Source organism: Mus pahari, chromosome 11 (assembly GCF_900095145.1).
Source record: "Mus pahari chromosome 11, PAHARI_EIJ_v1.1, whole genome shotgun sequence".
NCBI classification, from domain to species: domain Eukaryota; kingdom Metazoa; phylum Chordata; class Mammalia; order Rodentia; family Muridae; genus Mus; species Mus pahari.
The window spans coordinates 21,295,404-21,303,198 of NC_034600.1; the positions used below are offsets into that span (position 1 = coordinate 21,295,404).

At 39.7% G+C, this 7,795-nt stretch overlaps 1 non-coding gene across 1 annotated transcript; it reads left to right on the top strand.

Annotated features, from left to right (window-relative positions):
- The first annotated feature begins 2,741 nt into the window (after nucleotides 1-2,741).
- Trnam-cau lies at nucleotides 2,742-2,817 on the top strand. The gene has a single exon. It is a non-coding gene; the product is annotated as a tRNA-Met (tRNA).
- Nucleotides 2,818-7,795: the final 4,978 nt, after the last annotated feature.

Genomic DNA, 7,795 nt, shown 5'->3' on the forward strand with positions numbered 1-7,795 from the left:
CCAGGCCATGTGCCCTCCACAAGCCCCCCTCTCCTCTATTCTCTTGGCTGGTTTTGTCATTCTTCATACGAACTCTGCTGCTGCCCAGCCTCTAACTACCCTCCCCAACACCTACCACTGGAGATTCATCTCTAGGGAAACCTACAATGGACACAACAAAGTTAAAGGGACCCAGGACTGTCCCCTCAATGTCGAAACAGGATCACGATCGCTCTACACCCAGATTCCAGCTTCACTATCCCCAACCCTTTTCTCTGCATTCCTTACAGAAACAGAGGTGAATGTCTTTAGGAAATCTCTACATAAGGAGGTTGCAGATACTGGAGCTGCAGAATGGAATCCACCAGTCATGGTGGCACCACGATCAGCAACCTTAACACTCATTTTCTTTTTAACATAGTTTTTACACACCCACTATTTGTTGAAATGTAACATCAATCACAATACAGATACTGAACTTCAATAGGAAAATCTTTCTAAGGATTCTCAAAAGGATGAGTTTACAGCACAGAGAACCTTATAAGCCTACATCAAAAGCAAATGATCTTAAATTGGATAATGAAGAGTGTACTCTAACACAGGATTCTGTTGTGCTGTTAGGAAAAGGCATCTATATCTCACTTCCAAAGTGCTCAACTCAACTTTTTTTCCAAATAACAATGGCTCCTGGACAAAGAAAGTGCTGTAAAGATTCTGGGAAATATTTGCCTCCTGGTTGCAGCCAGAAGAGCAAAACAAAAAACAGGTGATTTCTCAGCTGGTCTTGGAGCAATTTCTCATCACTGGGCACTGCAAAACCAAGTTTGCCTTGACAGAGAAATGGAAAACAAGTGGCAGAAACATGGGGATATTCATAGACGGTCTGACTGAGGAGTGGTTGAAGCTTCCTGTCATGGTAAGAACCTGGGGTGTGAGACACAGCTAAGTCAGGAACAAAGACAGTCATTTGCATTTGGGAAAAAGTACTGAGCAGCCCTTGTAGTTTGTTATTAGTGAGATGAATGCACCCCATCAAAATCCCTACATGGGAAAATATCCAGGGTTGTAAATCAGCATAAATAAAGCAAAATAAACACATTGGTTGTTTGATAAACATACTTATACACTTAGTTTATTCATATGGTGACAAAGAGATTGAGGAGTTGACATTTAAGCAAGACTTTAAATGTATAGAATAGATGGCTTGTATTTGGGAAATGGCTCACTCAGGAAGGTGCTCACATTGTAATCAGGAAGCACACACTGAAAAATATGGCTCAAAACACTAGCATACGATCAGAGTATATGGGAGAAAGAAAGTAGGGATGAAAGTAGCTGAATGGCTTTATTACTTAGATCTTATATGTCAGTAAGATACCCTTTCTAGAAATTTGATGTGCTACAATAGTTAGGCAATGATTTTAAGATGAACTATGCTTCTCACATGAATCCACAACAGTGACACATGCAGAAGGAATGCCCTGATGAATACTGGCACTTCGGGGCAATTTTTTTCTTTTCTTTTCTTTTCTTTTCTTTTCCTTTCTTTTCTTTTCTTTTCTTTTCTTTTTCTTTTGTTTCTTTTCTTTTCTTCTTTGTCACTCCCTATGGACCAAGCATTCAAACACATGAGTCAATGAGGGTCATGCCTAGTTAAGCTCACACAGGAGCATTAACTTTTATTTTGGGTTGGTTCTATTTTTTTTAACCATGATAAAATTTGCTTCATTCCAGAGATACAAGGATAGTTCAACATACAAGGCAGTAAATGTAACAAGCATGCACACATATGTGACATAGGCTGAAGGACAGAAATTGTAATAAATTAGATCACTATAATCAATACAGAAAACACCCTTTGAATAATGACCACCAACTCATGAGAAAAGACTCCAAAGAAACTATGCATGTGTAAAAAGACAATAATATAATAAAGGCCATGAACATAAAATTATAGCAAACATCACACTCAATGGGAAAAAAATGAAAGCATCACTTGTAAAGTTAGGAAACAAGTATATCTTGTCTCTCCATTCTTCTTTCTTTTTTCTTTTTTCTTTTTGGTCTTCAATTATATTTCATTAATTAACATTTATATTTTTTAAGATATTTATTTTTTACTGGATATTTTATGTGTTTACATTTCAAATGTTATCTCCTTTCCCAGTTTCTCCTCCAGATCTTCCCTCTCCCATCCCCCCTCCCTGCTTCTATGAGGATGCTCCCTCTCCCACCTACTCTCACCTCACCACCCTGGGATTCCCACACACTGGGGAATCAAGCCTTCACCGGACCAAGGGCTTCTCCTCTCATTGATGCCAGACAATGCCATCCTCTGCTGCATATGTGGCTGGAGCCATGAGTTCCTCCATGTGTATTCTTTGGTTGGTGGTTTAGTCCGTGGGAGCTCGGGGCAGGGAGGGTATGGTTGGTTGATATTGTTGTTTTTCCTATGGGGTTGCAAACTCCTTCAGCTCCTTCAGTCCTTTCTCTATCTCCTCTATTGAGGACCCCATGCTCAGTCCAGTGGTTGGTTGTAAGCATCTGCCTCTGTATTTATCAAGCTCTGGCAGAGCCTCTCAGGAGATAGCTATATCAGGCTACTGTCTGCAATAGTGTCTGGGATTAGTGTCCGCATATGGGATGAATCGCCAGGTGGGGTAGTCTCTGAATGGCCTTTCCTTAAGTCTCTGCTCCACACTTCGTCCCTGTATTTCCTTTAGACAGGAACCCTTCTAGGTTAAGAATTTGGAGATGAAGGAGTCTCATTAGTGCAGTTGGTAGCGCATCAGTCTCATAATCTGAAGGTCGTGAGTTCGATCCTCACTGTATGGGGCTGGTGAGATGGCTCAGCAGTTAAGAGCACTGACTGCTCTTGCAAAGGTCCTGAGTTCAAATCCCAGCATCCACATGGTAGCTCACAACCATCCGTAATGACATCTGACTCCCTCTTCTGGAGTGTCTGAAGACAGCTACAGTATACTTACATATAATAAATAAATAAATCTTAAAAAAAAAAAAAAAAAGATTTTGGAAATGAGTGGGTGGCCCCATCCCCCACCTGGTGGCCTTGCCTAACCTCTGGATATAGTCTCTTCAGGTTCTCCCTCCCCCACAATTTTTCAAATCTGGGAAGACTGAATATAAATGTAATTTCACTGGATCCTGTTTCATGTTCTACAGTTTCATAATTGTCAGTCATTGACATAACTGATGAGATGGTGATATTTTTCAAACACACCAAACACACATTCCTTGATGCCATTGTTCAAATCACTGCTTAGACTTTTAGGTATTTTGCTTAAATATTTGTTTGGCTGGTTGTTTTCTGTTTTGTTTGTGTTTTTGGTATTTTAGGGTTTGCTTGTTGTTTGTTTGTTTTGTTTTTTGTTTGTTTTGTCATTTGTGACATGAGTCCATTGTGTAGACAAGGATAGCCAGGAATTCAGGAAAATTATAACCCCCCTGTTTCTGTCATGCTGGGATCAACCACCAGACCTTGTAAGGATGAGGTGTCCATGTAGAAAGGCTTAAATAAATGCAGGGTGATATTCTGATATCTCCATGATGACTTCTCTGCCGGATGAAACCTTTTAATTATGTTTCTACACACTATGCAGTCCTTGGTATCAGCATAAGATCTCCTTATCTAGACTACAGCCATGTGTTTTGCTGTTTTGCATATTGTTAAGAAAATTCCTTGAAGAGGGATTATTTCTCCCTTTGGAAACCGTTTACAGTGTTTCATTTTTCTTTGCAGGCTATGAATGTTTTCCCTGCATGTATGTATGTTAGTGTTGTTATTGGGTTTATTGTTTGCATTTACTCAATACATCGCCATTGGCTGCAGTCTTGAATGTCTATGTCATCTCCAGCACTGGCCAGGACATAGCTCAGCACTGAACCTTTCTGTCAACTGTGCTTCCTCAAGGACCACACTGAGCACTTCATAGTCTCACAATTTCTCCATTGCTTTGTAGTTGCTTTCTTTAACTTATTTGTGTTTAATTAATTTGTTTTTACTCCAAGATAATACTAAGGCAAAGTAAAGTGACTTGACAAGTAATGTTCAGTCCTTAAGGCCTACAGGGCTACAGAGAAACGGGTATTATGAAAATAACAATTGCTTGTAAAAGTAACTTTTACTTGCTTGCTAATTGCCTTATCAGATGTGTACTGGCTCCATCTGCTAATCTAGGCCTAGTCCTGGAAGCCCCTGGATTCCTCACAATGTAATCTAGGTCTAGAATGTTCTCAATCTCCGAGACTTGTTGCTCAGTAAGTCCACAGTTTGTAGTTCTTTCTGAACTTTGTCTAGCTGGTTCAACTCAGCCATTCTGGCTCAAACTTGTCTCCATTCTAAATGATTCAATCTGGTTTGTATCTCTCATCCCTTCCTGGATTGCTCTGCTTAGCCTCATACTAACTTGGCAATATTTTCTAATCTTCTGGCTCCTTCTCATTCTCTGACTCATTCCGTATTCCCCTGTATCTAGCTTGTTATCTCTCTGCAACCTGTCTCTCAATAACTATCTTAGTAAAATTGTCCTTTCTTTTTTTTTTTTTTTTTTCCCGAGACAGGGTTTCTCTGTATAGCTCTGGCTGTCCTGGAACTCACTTTGTAAACCAGGCTGGCCTCGAACTCAGAAATCCACCTGTCTCTGCCTCCCAAGTGCTGGGATTAAAGGTGTGTGCCACCACCGCCCAGCAAAATTGTCCTTTCTTATTCTCTCTAATCTCCCGAGAGTTAAGCATATTCAATTCTCTCAAATCTTTCTCTGGTTTGTCACTTTGTCACCATCCAGAGACTGCCCCACCCGGGGATCCATCCCATAATCAGCCACCAAATCCAGACACTATTGCACACACCAGCAAGATTTTGCTGAGAGAACCCTGATATAGCTGTCTTGTGGGAGGCTATGCCAGTGCCTGGCAAACACAGAAGTGGATGCTCATAGTCATCTATTGGATGGAACACAGGGCCCCCAATGGAGGAGCTAGAGAAAGTACCCAAGGAGCTGAAAGGGTCTGCAACCCTAAAGGTGGAACAACAATATGAACTAATCAGTACCCCCAGAGCTCATGTCTCTAGCTGCATATGTAGCAGAAGATGGCCTAGTCGGCCATCATTGGGAAGAGAGGCCCCTTGGTCATGCAAACTTTAAATGTGCCAGTACAGGGGAACGCCAGAGCCAAGAAGTAGGAGTGGGTGGGTAAGGGAGCAGGGCAGGGGGAGGGTATAGGGGACTTTTAGGATAGCATTTGAACTGTAAATGGAGAAAATATCTAATAAAAAATTGAAAAGAAAAAATATTCTACAGCTACAAAACTACAGTTATTTTTCAAAATGTAATAGATAATGAGAGGCCTAAATTAAACAGCAGGATGCAATTATAAGAGAACATAGCATGCTGAGTGGGCTTTAGCCCTTTCATGGGTAAGTTGTTAAGGGTTTTATTCAGAACGGAAACAAAGCAAAGGAGGTTATACTAAGGGATTTGTCTCTTTTTTGTCTTTTCTCTATCTTTCTTTCTGCCCTTTATAGTGTTAAGAAGAAAAGGATAGAGATGGGGAAAATGCTGAGAAAAGTTAAAAGGAAAAAGGAGATATAGGAATAATAAGTTAAAGGGTAGATTCTTGAACCAAAGAGCATCAATACGTATTTTACATTTAGTATGGACTTTGTACGTTAATACAGACTTAAATTTATATTAAGAATGGGTTGCAGCCAGGAGCTGACATATCTCACTGTTATGAAAAGAAGTTAACATGGGATAGGAACATGCAGGCACAAATCCAGACAGAGCCTGGGAAAAAGGATAACTGTAGATGGAGTATTACAACAGCATGGTATTCGAATTGGCTTTTATTTTTCATGAATTATGATAGTGTTTCCTCATATATAGCCAATTTCATGGTTGTCAAAAATACTTTTTTCCACAGTTTTGGATCCTGAACAGTTCAATGAGCGGGTCAAATGATTGACAGTGGAATAAGAGAGAGGCCACAAGGCATCCAGTAGGAGCTGGAAGAACAATATAGAAAAGATAGAGGGTGATTCAGGATAATCTCTTTCCACAAAGAGAGGGACATGTCGTTCTTTTGGGAAAACATGTGTTATAGATATTATATGAGGACTGTGGGAAGGGGAGGAAATATAATAATATAATATAATATAATGGAGTAGACAGAAATCAGGAGTTTCGGGTTTCAGGGCACCCTCACTTCTTAAACGTACACTTTGTTATATTTTGTTTTGTTGATGTTATTTTCCTTTATGTAGCCCTTACTCTCTTAGAACTCCCTACTTAATCCAGACTGGCCTCAAACTCAGGGAACTATATTAGACATATCACCCGCATGCTGAGATTAAAGGCTTTCTACAAGCATTCTAGTATTAGAATCAATTGTGTCCCCAGAAATCTACATGAAGAAAGAAAATATTGATACATAATAGAATAAGTATTATATTTAGGAAAGCAATATCTTCATAGTAATGATTCTTCTGGCCAAAATTGCTTTAATTTACTACATTTCAAAACATCATCAACAGGAATGAATATCAATGCAGAGAAATGATGTATCTTTACAAACCAGAGCAGCTACCTCTATACATCTCCCTGTCTTCCAGAATTATAAAGCAGTTTCTATGTCAAGGGAGACTCTATAGAAACTCAAAACCATTCAAATGTGAGGAATGTTCTGAAACTTTTTAATATTCCTATAATTTCTGAGACCACCAGAGGAAACAGAGGAAGAAGAGGTCATCTCTCTGGACCCAACGTCATAAAGTCTTCTACTGAGTCTCAGACCTCTGGGTTCATGAGGTCTTACATAAGTCAGAGAAGACTTTCACAGGCAGTACATGTGGAAAATCCTTCAGGTACAAGACAAATCTGCAGGCTCACAGAGGATTCACACAGGAAAGAAGCCCTATACCTTCTCCCCATTTAAACATAGGTCTGCCAATCAGCAACGTACAATTGTCACCAGAGGAATTAACACAAGTTTGACTGAACTGTATATTTTCCTCACCAAGGCTAACAGGACTTCATCAGTGTCTCATCTACAAACGAAGAGGCATGTAGCTTCTATATGGGAGTTAACTAGTGAGGATGTTTAATTTTTGGATTGTTCCTTCAATCTGTTCTCCAATCCCACTATCAAGTGTGTGTGTGTGTGTGTGTGTGTGTGTGTGTGTGTGTGTGTGTGTGCCATGTGTCACATATGTATAGGAGTTGCTGTATGTCACACTAACATCAGAACCCTGGACACAAAGAGGAATTGTGAGCATCCACATAAGTGCTAGGAAATAAACCTGGTTCATCTTAACAAATGCTCTTAACCCCTGAGCCATCTCTCTAGCTAGTGAATCTGACTTTTGCTATGCTCTTTAGATCCAAATTTAGGTCACCAAAATTGTGATTCAAGTACTTTTACCCACCGAAATAACTTTTTATCTTATGTGTGCTTAAAATTCAAGATTGTAGTTGATGGGAGAGTATAGTAGGTTCTGGTTTGAATGAAACAAGGATGAGAATCTCACAGAGTTCAAGAAAGGCTCCCCCTTACCTACTCCACTGTGTGGGAATTGAGTCCCTCACATGGAATTCAGATCCTAAGATGGGGGGTATGAGTTGTTATGCTCTGTGCCATGCCTATTGCAGACTTTTGAAATGTACTCCAAGTACTAGCAAGTAAATAAGAGGTGATCAAGGCTGCTGATGGAAACTGTGCAATCCAATGTTACACATGTATAGATACCAAAAGCAAGTGTCTTTTTTTTTTTTTTTTTTTTTTTTTTTTTTTTTTTTTT